Source organism: Leucopleurus acutus (genome assembly GCF_964270905.1).
Source record: "Leucopleurus acutus genome assembly, chromosome: 12".
NCBI classification, from domain to species: Eukaryota; Metazoa; Chordata; class Mammalia; order Artiodactyla; family Delphinidae; genus Leucopleurus; species Leucopleurus acutus.
This window is the reverse complement of record NC_139154.1, coordinates 68,988,098-69,003,999: the sequence shown is the minus strand read 5'-3', so window position 1 is coordinate 69,003,999 and position 15,902 is coordinate 68,988,098. Positions and strand designations below refer to the sequence as shown.

General features: G+C 39.2%; 1 protein-coding gene and 1 pseudogene across 34 annotated transcripts in view; one reads left to right on the top strand and one right to left on the bottom strand.

Moving 5' to 3' along the window:
* The window catches only part of NRXN1 (neurexin 1), a gene marked incomplete at its 5' end in the record, with an annotated part of 1,133,428 nt that overhangs the window by 283,065 nt on the left and 834,461 nt on the right, over positions 1–15,902 (top strand). The window lies entirely within an intron of this gene.
* Positions 11,073–11,508, bottom strand: LOC309970042 (protein mago nashi homolog; annotated as a pseudogene). Its single transcript has one exon. The product of its transcript is annotated as a protein mago nashi homolog (transcript).

Here is a 15,902-nt window from a genome sequence, read left to right as displayed (position 1 = left end):
CTAATGCTAAAGCAAAAGGAAGGGGGGCTCCTAAAAGCCCTGCAGAGGTCAAAGGAGGCCACTGGGAGGAAGTGATAAGGAAGAGGGTCTTAAAGAGAAGAAGCTAAGTAGCCTATTTAGTCAGGCAAGGTAGAGCAAGGGTCAGCCAGGAAGAACAGCTTGTGCAAAAGCTCTAAAGAAATGACTGGTGCTATTTAGAGAAGTGCACATAATGCTTCAGGACAAGAGCTGGGCTAGGAAAGGAAGAAGGGGTCAGAGGATGGGGAAAGAAAGGGCTAGAAAGCTAGGAAAGGTCAGAACAGAATTGGTAGCCTTCTCTATCTTGCCGAGAAGTTTGGACTTTACCGGAAAGTGGATGGAAAGACACTGAAGAACTTAACAAGGGCATATGACAGAATCGGGCTTGCATTTTCGAAGATCACTCAGCAAGCAAGGTAGAGAATTAGTTGGTTGCTTGAGGTCATGGTTAGTAGAATAGGACCAGAGGTGGGAATATCAGTTGAGAAGATGTTGAGTGAGATAGAAGTTTCAGAGACTGGGACAATGTGAGTAAATAGAGGTACTGGCTCTGAGCAGAGAATCTCAGCTCCAGGTAAGGCAGCTGTGGAAGGACATGTCATACTACACATGCCCCACCCACCCGGCTTACCCACCCTGCCTTAGAGATTTGATGTCCCCATCAGGCCCCCCACATATGCACACACAATTGAGACTCACTGCTACAATGGGTTACAGGATTTTTTTTTTTTGAAGTGTGGGATCTGAGATACGTATTTTGGGATTCTCAGAGATGTTTTTTAAAGACAGGTTGTAGGGGTGAGGGTGGGTATGATAAGAGTGCATGGTGGCTTAACAAGATAGGAGCTGCGGAAGAAGAGGTGAATTGAGTGGGGAGAGCTGCCTCACAGTCCAGCAGAGGAGAGACTTCCCCTCGTTAGAGGAGTCTTCATAAAGGAGATGGGACTCTGTCCAGGTCTGGGGAATAGGTAAGATTTGACTGGTAGGGTGAAGGGAAACAGAGAAGAGAGGGGCCTGAGCAGAGGCCTATAGTTGAAACAAACCATGTGTGACTAACACCCTTTCCGAATGCCGAAAACTACAAGATCCCTTCTCTGAATTTACAGAGGCTGGGTTCTCTGGACTCTCTCAGGCTGATGAAAAGATGTGTTGAAACTTGCCTAATAACTCAGTGAAGGGACAGATCCATTTTCCAAGCTCCCAGTGGAATATTGAACGTCAGCTTGAGGCCTTTGAAGAATATTGAATCATAACAATTGACGTGTTTGAGTAGTACAGGATCAGCCTGTGTGCAGGGAGATTTTTAAAAATGACCTATGTGCAGTCACCACTAAATAGAGTTTCCTGAAGCATAAACTGAGTCTATGATCTGCTTGTGCCAAAGCTGTAATTCTCCTAGAGGCAGCTTCCTGAGACTTGATAAGTGGAGAATACCTTTCCTCCAATTAACTGGTGGTGCTAGATATGCTATGGGAGTGATCTTCACTCTGATGACCTTTATCAGCTGTTCACTAAATAAATGAAAACACAGGTCATTTAGATTGATAGTGCTCAACACTGGCCAGGAAAGGTTCCAGATTAATTAACTAAACTCTTGGCCATGGTGGCCCCATCTTTGCTCTCCACAGAATGAAATTGCATAAGCATATTTACCCTCATCTCCTTAACTGAAGCAAAAATAGACCATAAGGGATTATTCTGAAGTTTATGGTGTTCCTGACATATTAGCCCTTTCATAACTGTGTCTTGCACTTTCACAACATGTATTATTTTCAATGAACTTTCTTGTGCAGTCTCACTGAATTCTTCCCAACTGTTTGCTTATCTTATGTTAGATTCAGTAGCTGAGATGCAGACTGATTGATATTTCCTGAATCATATGCCAAGATGGTGGCAAAATTGGTGACTGGTTCCTCATCCAGTGCCTCTTGTTTTTTGCCAGTGTTCTTGACATGTGTAAGTTACCTAGACGCCCAGGCTGAGAAGACATACTCCATATGTAGAACACATCCCAAAATGTGGAAACTCAGAGCTCAGGAAGTCTCTGAGCACCAGGCTCCCATCAGCTCCGCTTCCGACTAGTCAGCAAGACATTGCATGCAATGCATGGTAAGATTTACAAAATCTACTCTTAATTAAACAGGCAAACAAAGAAGGATTTGTATGAGTGGTATCATTCTTATCTTGAAATATACATACATGGGCAGTGTGTGATTTAACCCTGATATTTCACTAATAATAGTGACTTGTTTATAATGAGATTTATTTATTTATATATCTATTTATTTTTACTGAAGTATAGTTGATTTACAATATTGGGCTAGTTTCAGGGGTACAGCATAGTGATTCAGTTTTTTTTCAAATATTTCATTATAGGTTAATACAAAATATTGAATATAATTCCCTGTGCTATACAGTAAATCCTTGTTGTTTATCTGTCTTATGTATAGTAGTTTGTATCTGTTAATCCCACACTCCTAATTTGTCCCTCCTCCCCTAATGAGAATTATTATTATGTTTTTGTGTGTGTGTGGTACACGGGCCTCTCACTGTTGTGGCCTCTCCCGTTGCGGAGCACAGGCTCCGGACACGCAGGCTCAGCGGCCATGGGTCACGGGCCCAGCCGCTCCGCGGCATGTGGGATCTTCCCGGACCAGGGCACGAACCCGTGTCCCCTGCATCGGCAGGTGGACTCCCAACCACTGCGCCACCAGGGAAGCCCCCCTAATGAGAATTATTGAAAAGTGTTTTCCGGTTTAGAAGTAACCTGTGTACACCATTGCTCTCATATTTATGCTGTTGCCAAGAATTAATGATTGCTTTTTATTTTTGGTTTGAAGATAATCCTCATGCTAGTTAATAACTTAGAAACCCTTGTGCATTGTTTTCTCATATGTTCCCTTGGGCCATAATCATTTTATGGGATGAAAACCTGACTCACCAGTCGCCCTAGTAAATCAGTTCCAAACTGCCTTGGAAAGAATCCTCATGCTGGAATAGAGCACACTCATAGTACCTGATGGTCTTGGAAGCATGGCTTTGTGATTAGTTTGGTGAAGATAGATGTGTGAGAGCTCTCAAAAGTGATTTTTCTTTTAGTTTTTATTTTCTGACATGAAGTTGATCTGCATGACCAGTGTGGACAAAAGGGGGGGAAAAAGACCATATTACTCTGGAAAGTGAAACAGAGAAGCAGCAAAGAATACCACCAACCTAATTCATTTCTGGGGGGAAAAAGAGCCAGAATAATGGTTACTTAAAAATAGCTCATAAGAAGGAAGATATAATCAACCTTTGTTTCTTGCTCTTTAATGAATAATATCCCAGTGCCTTAACTGTTAGATAAGTCCTTTAGGTTTTGTTAGCATCTAGATTTGGTCTTTTAGCTAATTAATCTTGGTAACTAGAGAGTCAGCCATTAAGTAAACATTGGCAGTTCTAAGCATCAAAGTTGCAACTTTGCCATGAAATGACATGAAGCATAAGGAAAAGAGAATCCAACATACTTGAATCTAGTCCCATCAAAGACTGTCAATGCTTGGGCACCGTTTTAGTGCCCAAGATAATTGGTAGGTTTGGTATTACTATACCGTATTTGGGTATTACTCATATTACTAAACAATATTTAATTAAGTGCTTTAATGAGAACTTTTTAAATAGGGATATATTGTGTGTAATGAGAGAGATGAGACTTATTCTCTATTTCTTTAGTTTTATTTGCTCATGCCACAGTCTGTCTGGTTACAAAATCATCAATTTGCTCTCCTTTTCTTTCTGTACTATTTCTTTCCCATACTCTTTTTTTTTTCTCTTCCCCCCCTTTTTTTTTAAACATCTTTATTGGAGTATAATTGCTTTATAATGGTGTGTTAGTTTCTGCTTTATAACAAAGTGAATCAGTTATACATATACATATGTTCCCATATCTCTTCCCTCTTGCGTCTCCCTCCCTCCCACCCTCCCTGTCCCACCCCTCTAGGTGGTCACAAAGCTGATCTCCCTGTGCTATACGGCTGTGTCCCACTAGCTATCTATTTTACGTTTGGTAGTGTATATATGTCCATGCCACTCTCTTACTTTGTCACAGCTTACCCTTCCCTTTTTTTTTTTTACTGATTCTATAACTGTTCCTGCTTAAGTCACATACTTGAACCTGAAAGGAGGGTTCCATACTTTTTGTGGAATCCTGTAGTTGGTTACTCAAGATGCTTCTCTGCACATTTGAGAGGCACTATTTGTCTCCACATACAAACACTTTACTACAGAAATCCTGTCATTCAGGAGGAAGAAGATTGACTTCAGTGTGTCCCCGAGAAAACCATCCCATTTAAAGACAGACAGGCTTTCTCACATTAGTATGCTGTGCTTTTTCTCTTTAAAGCATTCTTTCGTCACAGAAACACAGCCATTTCTAGACTTCCAGCTAAAGATTAGGCTTTCAGTTTTAACACATAAATACCCAACAGGTATGGATTATTTTTACAATGACATAATATTTATTGATTTTATTAGGGACAAACCAAAAACTGCTCGAAGGACGAAAGTAAAAAAGTAGCTATAATTCCAACACTGCTAAATCTTGATTTGATGTCCTAATCTTTTTATGTGTATAATATAAACCAAAAAAATTTGAGATCATGTTGATCTTAACATATCAGAATATTTTTCTATTCCACTAACATTTAAAAAAAAAATAACTGCCTATTCTTTATTAATAGACTTACTATTGTACTCCTGTTGGATATTTAGGTTTTCTCCAAATTTTTGCCTTTCTAAATAATCCTGCAGTGAACACCTTTGTGCAGAAAACAGTGTTTCTTTAGGTTGGTTTCCTGATGTGAATTAATAGGACAAAGGGTATGAACATTTTCACGCTCTTGATAAATATCTCTTAATAGAACGTCGAAAGTGACTGTATTTATTTGGTTAGTAGAGTCAGTGTTTTTCTTGTCATTCTGTTTGAGCTCTTTCTAAATAAATGCGGTTTAAATGCGGTACTTAAATGATCGTAATTTCTATACTGGCATCCAGAATGCACTCTGCTTTACTTTGAGCTTCCCTGTCACCCCTGTATTTGTGAGGTGGGAAGTTATATGCTTATAATTTTATTTTAGATGAAGCCATACCTAGAGAATAGGGGTGACAGACTCATGATGCATGATTTGGCCAGCCTCCATTCCCTCATTGCTAAGGAGATAGACAATACTAGAGAAAGATCCCCATGGGAAGGAAAGAGATTGTAGCAAAAGGAAGTGCAAAGAAAAGCCTTGTGGGTTTTATACAGATACCCAGCTCACAATTCTCACAATTCAGTCTCTTCATCACATTTAGCAAGGCAAATTAAGTAGGCGTGTTCTTTCTTATCTCACCCCCATTCAGTTCCTTGCTGTCCCTCTAGATACTTTTTTGTCACTTCTTTCACATCAAAAGTGACCTTGATTTCCATTTTATCCTGATTTTACTGCATATAAATGTAGTATTAGAATAAAGGCAGCCTCAATGCATGATTCAGCTCCCCTCCAGAGCTTAGGAAAGCCCCAGAAATCTTCACAGACTGATTTGGCCTAGGATTTAAGAACAATTGAATTATTTCTATCATTGTTGTTATTGTTAGCTTAAATATATAATGTGGCCCAATTTGAGTATATCTGATTTTCCTCAGGGGATTAAAAACATTCTTTTTCCTCAGAGGAAGCAGGAATATCATGCTTTTCTCCTGATTTAAAGCCCAACATTTTATGAGTCTTCATTGGACCAAGAATCAAATGCTAAACCTAGTTACAATAGGTAATGAAGATTAATCCTATGATTTTTGGATCACAGACTCTTAATGGCCAGTGGGTTTTACCGTCTGAAGAGAAAGAGAAACAGTTCCTTAGGAAAGAGCTTGGTGCTTCAAAATGAAGCTCTCTGGTTTTGTGTTTGGTTTGTGGTAAATGAGATACAGAATGTCTGAACATGCCTTACCAAATTTTGTGCTCACAAACTGGATTCAAAAGGGAGGGCAGGAAGTAAGAGGAAATGAAGGCTCCAAAGATTAAGTGACTTTATTAAGGGTCACATAACTAGAAGTTGTGGAGGTGAGATTTCTAGGCTAGTTTTATTTGGACGGTATCATACTATATAAAGTGAACAGGCTATAATGAAGTTTATAATCACCTAAAATATGACTGCATTGGGACGTTATCGTGAAGGCTGTGGCTGGGAGACAGAAAAATAAGCAAATTGTTCAAGGAGAGGATGAATATGAGTGTGAAGAAACAGGGAAGAGATTTTCCACTGATCTGAGACTAGGTCGATTCCAGAAAGGTTAGGGTTGATCTGCATCAATGGTAGATACTAGTGAAAGTTAACTGGTGCAAGACAGAAAATACTTCAGACAATCATTATGTGGCCTGAGCCTTCACAATCAAGATAGAGACTGACAAGTTTGAAGTGACTTGTGAAATGAGATCAATATTTTTAAAATGTCTTGTGTTCAATAAATATCTGACTTTTCAGTAGAAAATAAATTCCAGTTTCTATATAAAAACAACTTGACATTTTTCAGTAATACTTTTTAATGAACATTGCTCTGAGCTATAATATAATGAAATTTGCTTAAAAGTAGAACAGGCTGGTAATACTTGGCAGAACAAAGAGGCATATGGTAAAACAGTTGTGATTTGTTGGCGAAGGCTTTCAATTTCTGGAAAGCTAGAGGCTTTTGGCATAGTGGACTGCATCTTGATATTCAGTCCCAAAAAGGAACCACAGCAAAACAATATGCTTAGATTGCAGTAACCTGATATATCTTTAAAGCATTTTTCCCTTTGAATTTATGGTTATAAATGCAGGCTGTGTTCATATTGCAAAGTGAAATAGACAATTGAGGAAATTTTCCAGATAATTCATATTCCATACATTTTATATGACATATAGAAAACTGTGGCATTTCAAAGGCAAGGAATTGATTAGGGAAAAAAAGCAGTTGATTCTCCTTCTCACTTTGTGTTAGTAAGTGTAGTATATTGAATTTAGTCTCCTTCAAATTTAACTTTTTTTTTCAGTATTATTTTACTATGGTAAGAATACTTAACATGAGATTTATCCTTTTTTTTTTTTTTTTTGCGGTACGCGGGCCTCTCACTGTTGTGGCCTCTCCCGTTGCGGAGCACAGGCTCCGGACGCGCAGGCTCAGCGCCCATGGCTCACGGGTCTAGCCACTCCGCGGCATGTGGGATCTTCCCGGACCAGGGCACGAACCCGTGTCCCCTGCATTGGCAGGCAGACTCTCAACCGAAGATCAGTGATCCCACAAGTGATCCCACAAGTAGGCCTGATTGTCAAAACACCAAATGGCATTGCCTTTGTCTTTTTATAGGGAACAGGCTATTTTTGATTTTATAATTTAAGAGATCTCAAATGAACAGTGAATGAATCACCTATCCATTTTCCTTTTATGGTATATTAATTCAATATGTTTATCAAAACCAGTTATTTTCCTGTAGTATTATTTTACTCTTCAACTAAACCAGTACATTAATGCCTTTAGGAATTCCCCCTAACCCTCAACTTGTCATCATGAATTTATTGAAATGTAGCAAATGGTAAAATAACGAGCAGCCAAATGGCTTCCTTTCGGTTTCACTAATTTATGTTTATGGCTTGTCAGTCATACTCTATACACAGCTAGAAATTTGCGGCTGAGAAAAAAATCTCCCACTTAGGGATTACCTTGTCAGACTGTATGGAACATGATATAATCATTTTATTCATTTTATTCCCCTACCTCATCAGTCTTACAAAGTTTTCTGAAAACATGCAGTTTTTCTTCCTTTAACCTTTTTGGGTACTTATTTCCTTCCCTTTTCAGGTAATCTCTTCTCGTAACAGCCTCAGGAGAGAGATAAGAAGAGAAAAGATAACTGGAAATGGTCATAATAATGCTGCTAATAATAATAATCTATCATGTGAAGCTGGCTTGTAAGTGGGTAACGGAGAGCCTGAGGTTTTGCTGCCAGGCTGGACTGCAAATCAAGATGTACATGAGAGGGATTAGTTATTTGTAGACTCTTGTGACACTGTCGTCTTCTTTCCTCCTTTTGTGTTGGCCATAATGGAGAAGCATCTTGGCATCTTATTTGTTTTTGCCGGGAGCCTTCTCTGTTCAACATGCTTAACGCGTCTAATTCCCATCGTGATTTCCTCAAAAGCTGTTCCTCTCCTGTATAGATATATAAAATCATGGGACTTATACCATCTCAGCCTTATTTTATTCTCTTCTCTTATTTTTGTTCCACAATCTTAGCCATCTTGAAAACCCTAACAGAATCATTTTCCCCCCAAATATTAAAGGCAGAGGCAAGAAACTTTATATATGTTTCACCAAGTTCAAATAATACTAAATCTCTAGACTTTTGAAGCATATGAGTAAATTAACACCAAGATTAAATAACGATGCTTTCTGCGTATGTACTTCTTTCCTCAGATCAAGTGTAATAAATAAACCATGTCAGTTATAATAGGATTCAGCTGAATAGTATTTCTATGAAGAGCATACCAAGTAAAGATGGTTTTTAAATTGGAATTAAATGCATCTAATTAGCAACTATTAAATTGCTTAAGTTGTGGGCAGTTTTAAGGAACACGGACTCATTTGTCTCACACGTTTAAACAAATCGTAGAGAATTAGAAATCACTAAATTATTACCGATTCTTTCTAGTTTTCAAAAGATTCTAAGTGTTGCAGCAATCTCTGAATTATCAATGCCTCTGGATCCTGGAATAAAATAAAATGGATGCCTTGGAAAAACCTGCTATTTGTTCACTCTTATCGTGGTGTTGTATTTAATAGGCTTTTAGTTGAATACACATAATGGGGAGAAATCTGTTCTGAAATTTAAATTAATGAAAGCTTTTCAAAGTGGCTTCCAAATAAAAAATTTAGGCTTCTTTTCAGAGGATGGATAAGGATGGGAATTCTAATTACCCACACAATGTAGATTGCTTCATGATTCATCTCTGCAAATCAGCAGTTTGAAATCCTATAGTTAGCACTGGGTGCTCTCCAGTAAGATTTTATGAACATCAGCTTGGTATTTGGCAGAAATACAATATCAGTTGTCCAGACGTCATTTTTTCTCAATGAGCACATGTTGATATGTTAGATAATCGCAGAACCAAATCAATTACAGTTTTATTTCCATTGACAGAGGTTAATACCCTGTGAGGTATATTTACATCTCAGAAGGCTAAGCATTGTGGACCTTGGAGGAAAGGAATAATTTTACAAATGGAGATAATAGGCAGAGGCCAAAGAATTGTTGTTTCTTGAGGATTTGTGTGCTCTTTTACCTATTTTTAATTTACCTGAGTTTATGTTTTTGGCTTACTTTGTAAAATAATTCAGTTGGATTAAGACTAACAGTGCTGACAAAGTGAGAAAGTGGCATGGACTTATAAATACTACCAAATGTAAAATAGATAGCTAGTAGGAAGCAGCCACATAGCACAGGGAGATCAGCTCGGTGCTTTGTGACCACCTAGAGAGGTGGGATAGGGAGGGTGGGAGGGAGACGCAGGAGGGAGGAGATATGGGGATATATGCATATGTATAGCTGATTCACTTTGTTATACAGCAGCAACTAACACACCATTGTAAAGCAATTATACTCCAATAAAGATGTTAAAAAAAAAAAGAAAGACTAACAGTGCTAAAAGGGGCTGTTTGAGTCTGAATCAATACTTGTAACCACCTCTATAAACCAGTGCTTAAGAGCTTCTGTGCTCAGGATAACTGTTCTGAACTGGGCAGACTGTGTATAATTTCATTAGTAACTATGTCCTCGTTCTTACTATTTGCCAGGCACCATGCTGGGTGATACAGATTGGGCGTTGCTTTAGCCCTCAGAACAGGTTTGGTGGGCCCTTCTCTTAAGCATCCTTGAGAAGTGACACCTGCAGAAAGTTTTGCTTAAGTGAATCATCTTTCATTTGGAAAATGGCTCATTGAATTATATGATTGTTTTTCTCCTCTTCTTCCTGGCTAAGAGTAAGTAGGCTGTTAGAAAGCTGAGGGGAGATTCTTCCACTCCCTAATACTGGAGCCATCATTAAAACTGGGGATCATGCGTGCCTTTCCACACCTTTGTACACTCAAGGAGCACTGGTCTCATGCTGTTTCAAGTCCCGTACTTACAAAAGGTGGTATGTAAGGTGGAGCCTGTTTCTGCTCTGAGAATTGCAGCTCTTGCATGTTTGCTGGCAAGCTTTTGTTAATTCCCATGCAAGGCAGTTTGACTTGCACAAACAGCTGGGTTTTGCTGCTATCACTTGGAAGTTTATTTCCCCCAGTGTGTATATAAGCCCTACTTTGGGAGAAGATAGAAATCAGGTCCTAGAGAATTCTTTCTTTGAGAGGACACTTTGCTAACTCAGACCCACATTCAACGGAAAACACAAATTTATCTGTTCACAATTGTAAATGTATACAGTAGTGCTCAATGGACTAAATATTGAAGTAGTAAGCTCTTATTTATTCAAAGCTATAAAAACAGTTCTATAGATGTGATTAAACCGTGCATGGGAAACATTAAATTCAAGTTAAGGCTTTCACAGGCATAGCTTTGCACAAGTGACCCATCTCTTAGAACCTTCAGGTAGACCTTAGATGCCACCTGTGCCACTGCCACCTCTCCCCTTCACTTTCTTCTTAAATCAGAATGTCTTCTTTTGTCTTATTTTCTCAAAGTGTGTTCTTATTGGGTAGCAAGAAAGTAAATATAACAAAGAAAGGGTCAATCCCATAGCATTATTCATGAGGGAATATGTATCCTTGATGATGCATTCTATATATTTTGCTTTAAGAAGCATAGTTATTGAGTGTGACATTCTGAAGATTTATTTCTTATTCCCTTTGAAGTTAGAAGGGTGAAAACTGCTTTTTTTGGTTATGTTATTTATTAAAGACAATCATTTATAGTTTATAAGAAATATTATACAGAAAAATGCCCTGATAATGGTGATTAAAAGCAGCTACTCCCGCACTCCTTGTGTCCACACCAATATTCAATCTAGATTGGCTTAATCTTGAAGTGTAATTCAGTAAGATCAAAGACCAAACACTTGAGGTCCTGGAGAAGATAATAAAATACTCATAAGCCTTCTGGATCCTTGGATTGATTGACATCAATAAGGGAATCAATTTTTGATGTCATGAAGGAAATGTGTTCATCTCCAATGATGATTTCAAGCTCCTGCCGGCACCCTTAGTCGGGAGGAGGCCACAAAGCATTATCCTCTTTGGGAATTTCAGTGTCATCGATTATTCTCTTCAGTTCCTCCATCACGCTTTTATGTACATAAACCTCTTTTCTGATCATATCAGTTTTGTAACTGTTGTTATTGGCATATCTCGATCCCATTGGGTCAGAACTCAGACTCCAGGAGTTCGAAGCCGAACTTGCCCTTGTGACCCCTGCAGTAATGCAGATAGAAGTCACTCTCCATGGCTCTGAAAACTGCTTTTAATTTCAAGGAAATCCACATTAACTTATGCTAGCTAATTAGTACTTGCATAGGTACTTTGGTGGTGGTTAGAAGAACCACTTGTAGGAATTTTGATGGTGATGCTAGAGTAAGGAAACATTAAAGCAGAGTCAGGAGATCAAATACTGCTCAGCCAAACAGGAAAGGAATGTTTTGGTTTTCCTTTCCTTCCCTTCCCCTTCCCCTTGTTGTTCTGTTTTTCAACATCTAGTGAGCTACCTATAAGAAAAGAGCACTCAGGGGCTTCCCTGGTGGCGCAGTGGTTGAGAGTCCGCTTGCCGATGCAGGGGACACGGGTTCGTGCCCCGGTCTGGGAAGATCCCACATGCCGCAGAGCGGCTGGGCCCGTGAGCCATGGCTGCTGAGCCTGCGCGTCCGGAGCCTGTGCTCCGCAACGGGAGAGGCCGCGACAGTGAGAGCCCGCATGCTGCAAAAAAAAAAAGAAAAAAGAAAAGAGCACTCAGGTTTTAAGTGAAATTTTATAATTTTTATTTATTTATTTATAATTTTTAACTAATGGTAAATAATTGAAACAAAAAATTAAAGTAAAACTCTAGGGAAACCACCAAAAAAAAATAAATTAAAAAATGATGGCTGGTCAGATAAGGACTCTGAATGCTGTGTATGAAATTTGGCCTTAAAACAGTATAGGCTTCTGTCATTATCATCTATCATCATCATCATCGTCATCATTATTATTATTATTACTTTAATTTGTATAAAACTTGCTGACAGTAGAATATGAACGGCAGTATCTGGTGAGCTCTCCGGTCCTAACATATGGTCACACTCCCAATGTCTACTCAAATCTTAATTCTGCATGTTGACAAGATGGAGGAGCCATGTTAACAATGACTGTCAGTGATGTTAGGACGGAGTCTTGCATTTTCAAACCATAAATCTGAGATTGTACCTATTATCGTTCCTTCTTATAAACTTTTAAAACTGAACTAGTCATTTAGTTTGAGAGTGGTGGCAGATGGTGTGATTAAGATGTCTCTGTTCCAGTCCTGTTTCAACCATTGATTTACTGGGTAACCTTGGACAAGTTCCTTACCCTTTCTGAATCTCAGTTCCCTTATTTGTAAAATGGAAAGTTGGCTTCAGATGACCTTTAAGGTTATTTCCAGATCTTAAATATTATAATTTTACAAACTAATTCTTCTAAATTGCCAGTTAGATTAATTTCTCCACTAACAATTATTTATCTGAAGGAACCAATTTATATTCAGTCTAAAATTGTCATTTTATTCCTCTTTTTGAATCCTTTAAAGATAACCATGTTCTCTGTTATATTTGACGCAATGATGCTTTGATAGATATTTTATTTATTCTGAGCCTCTGTTTCCTCCTCCCAAATTGTTTCTGAGGCCAGACACCTGCTGAGGGTTATGTACTATCTCCTGGGAAATCCTCCAGAACAAGAATGGAATCAGGGAAGGGCATGGGATGCCAATGGGGATCGAGTTCTGACCCTTTTCCTCTCTGCCAAAAAGAACAGGATTCTTTGACTTCTAGACTAACATAGATCAGGGCTTCAGAAACCAACTAGTCTAGTTTTCAATGATGTAGAATGGATTGTCATACCACGTCTTCTTGCAATGATCTACTTCTGAGACAGCTTGTAGCACCTCTGGACAACTATACCTGTAGCTGTCTCAGATAAAACATATAAATAGGGTTTCCCTGGTGGCACAGTGGTTGAGAGTCCGCCTACCAATGCAGGGAACACGGGTTCGTGCCCCGGTCCGGGAAGATCCCACATGCCACGGAGCGGCTGGGCCCGTGAGCCATGGCCGCTGAGCCTGCGCATCCGGAGCCTGTGCTCCGCAACGGGAGAGGCCACAGCAGTGAGAGGCCCGCATACCGCAAAAAAACAAACAAACAAACAAAACATATAAATATAACCATTTTAGAAATCTAATGTATATCAACATATGTTTGATACAATATGAGGAAAATCTGAGGATGGATTGGGAGATTTTGAAAAACATAAAATTCAGAGACCGGTTTTTCATAAAGCATCAATTCCTAGCATCACTGTCAGTATGCCTGTTTATCTTGTCTATCTGTGAGACTGAGCCATCAGGAAGTTTTCTTTGTGGGACTTTCAGTATTAGACATACTTGCTATATTCAACTTCTGCAAAACTGAAACCACTCACTGACAACAGGTGTTATCTGAAGCAATATATTGCTCAGAGAATTGAAATGTTGTATATCTGATTTGGGGGTCTCTTGACTCAACCAGTTAATTATTTTTTATTGCCCTGTAGGAATTTATACTTGTTAGTGGCAGATGGGACTCCAGTTTTAAGCATTTGCCTAATTAGGCATATTACTGAAATAGGTGGTTGCAGGTGAGGAGCAATCAGTTACTACAGACTCTTCCAGCTCCCACACTCAATGTGTCCTAACCAAGAAAACTGAAGGAGCCTTGAAAACTGTTTAAAGGATTTGGGAATTATTTGTAATTTACCATGGTGCCTTTGTTGTATCGATTATAACTTTCTGGGCTTACGGGGATTAATTAATAGGACTAAATATGAAAGGCTGCACACTGATGTCATTAACAGGAGCCATAATTACAGAACATAATTGGCAATAATTCTTCAGTGGTTATTTGGTAATCAGATTCTTTTGGGGTTAAATGAAAATCAAATAGACATTTTATTCATAGAGATATTAGCAATAAAATAATGCATAATCACACTTGTCGTTTAACCTTATCGATGCTGCACACTGTGGCAAAGGAGGCCTGTGGTGTGTCCAGGAATAGTTGGGTAGAGTCTTTTGGCAGGGCCAAGATGGGATGCTGAGTGAAAGTATAGCCTTTGGAGTTAGAGAAACATGGATTCTAGTCTTGGTTGTGTAACTTACTAGTTGTGTGATCTCTGACAACCCACCAACCCCTACCAAACCTCTGTTTCTTCATCTGTCAGTAAGGGCAAGGCCTAGCTGATGATGTTGTTTTTGAAATGAAGTGAAATAATGCTTGTGAAATCTTTACTATCATGTATGGTACATAATAGGTGCAGTTCAAAATAGGAGGTTGCTTGTGGTCATAGCAGAGGAAATGGTGCCCAGCAGAAGCCAAGACACTGTGAATGATATGGAGGAGACAGACTCTTTGGGCTCATATCCCATATGCACCTTCTCCTGGCTGTGAGCCTTGGGAAAATTCCTCAACTGCCCTGTGCTTCAGTTTTCTCTTCTGTAAAATGGTGCTAGTGATTTGTCTACCTGATAGGGTTGTTCATAGGATTAAATGAAAGAATATGTGTAAAGGGATTAGTAGGTTAGCACATAGAAGCATTGGTATTATTACTGTTACTATCACCCATGTGGAAAAGCTTATTCATGAATGATGAAGTAGAGAAAATTACCAAAGAAAATAGAATCTTGACCTGCCTCAAGAAGAGTTATTAAAGTCTGTTAGAAGGAGAAGACCAGATGTATTAGGTGTGGTCTCACTGGCTTTGAAGTCGGAATCATACTTGGAATTCCACCATCTAGATTGTCTTGGGAAGAGATGAAATAGACTTCAAAGAGGACCAAGGAAGGGGGTGGAACCCTCAAAAATCCAGCAGACATAAGTGATTATCTATGATGTGCCACAAGAAAAAATAAACAAAAAAGGAGACATCTGTTTCCATCATACATCCACAAAGAAATCCGTAGGAATTGGAGGAACATTCCCCCAAATGTGAACATTCCTGGCTCCCTTCCTGGCCTCCCATTTGCCTGATTCTCCCCACTCCTATCCCAACTGCCAAGAATATACCAAGTAAACTCTAAATGCCAGGAAAGAAATTCTTCAGAAAGACAAAGCTAGAGGTCAAGGACCTGAGTACAAAGTCACTTCTGAGTTGCGGTCATCTTTTTCTGATCCCTGTGCAACCTAAATGACCTGTTGCATACCCTCTAGTGCCAGCCTCTGTCTTGCTTAATCTAATAATCTACTCTGAACACAGAGCATGTGAGAGAAGTCTGTGGGTGGGGTTCATTTGTATACTTTAATACACTTCCTGGAATTCGCTCTCCTTGCTTTGAACAGAAGTGTGAGCACTCTCCAGTCACCCTGAAGGGGTTAAGGAAGCTAACTGGAGGATTCAGCTGTTCCCCATATCCACCGCCCCCCCTTTATTTAAATTCTGCTTTCAACCCACTGTCTTCATCTATCTTCCCGAACAGGATATTGATCAGTTCTTGAAATGGTCTTCCTCATTTCTGGGCACTCTCTCTGCAGATACTGTAGGAGTGGAGGAGAATATGGTCCTGCCCTTGAAATGTAGTTATTTCAGAACTGAGCTTTAAGAGCCTCTGATGAGGCAGATGATGCATAAGCAACCCTCT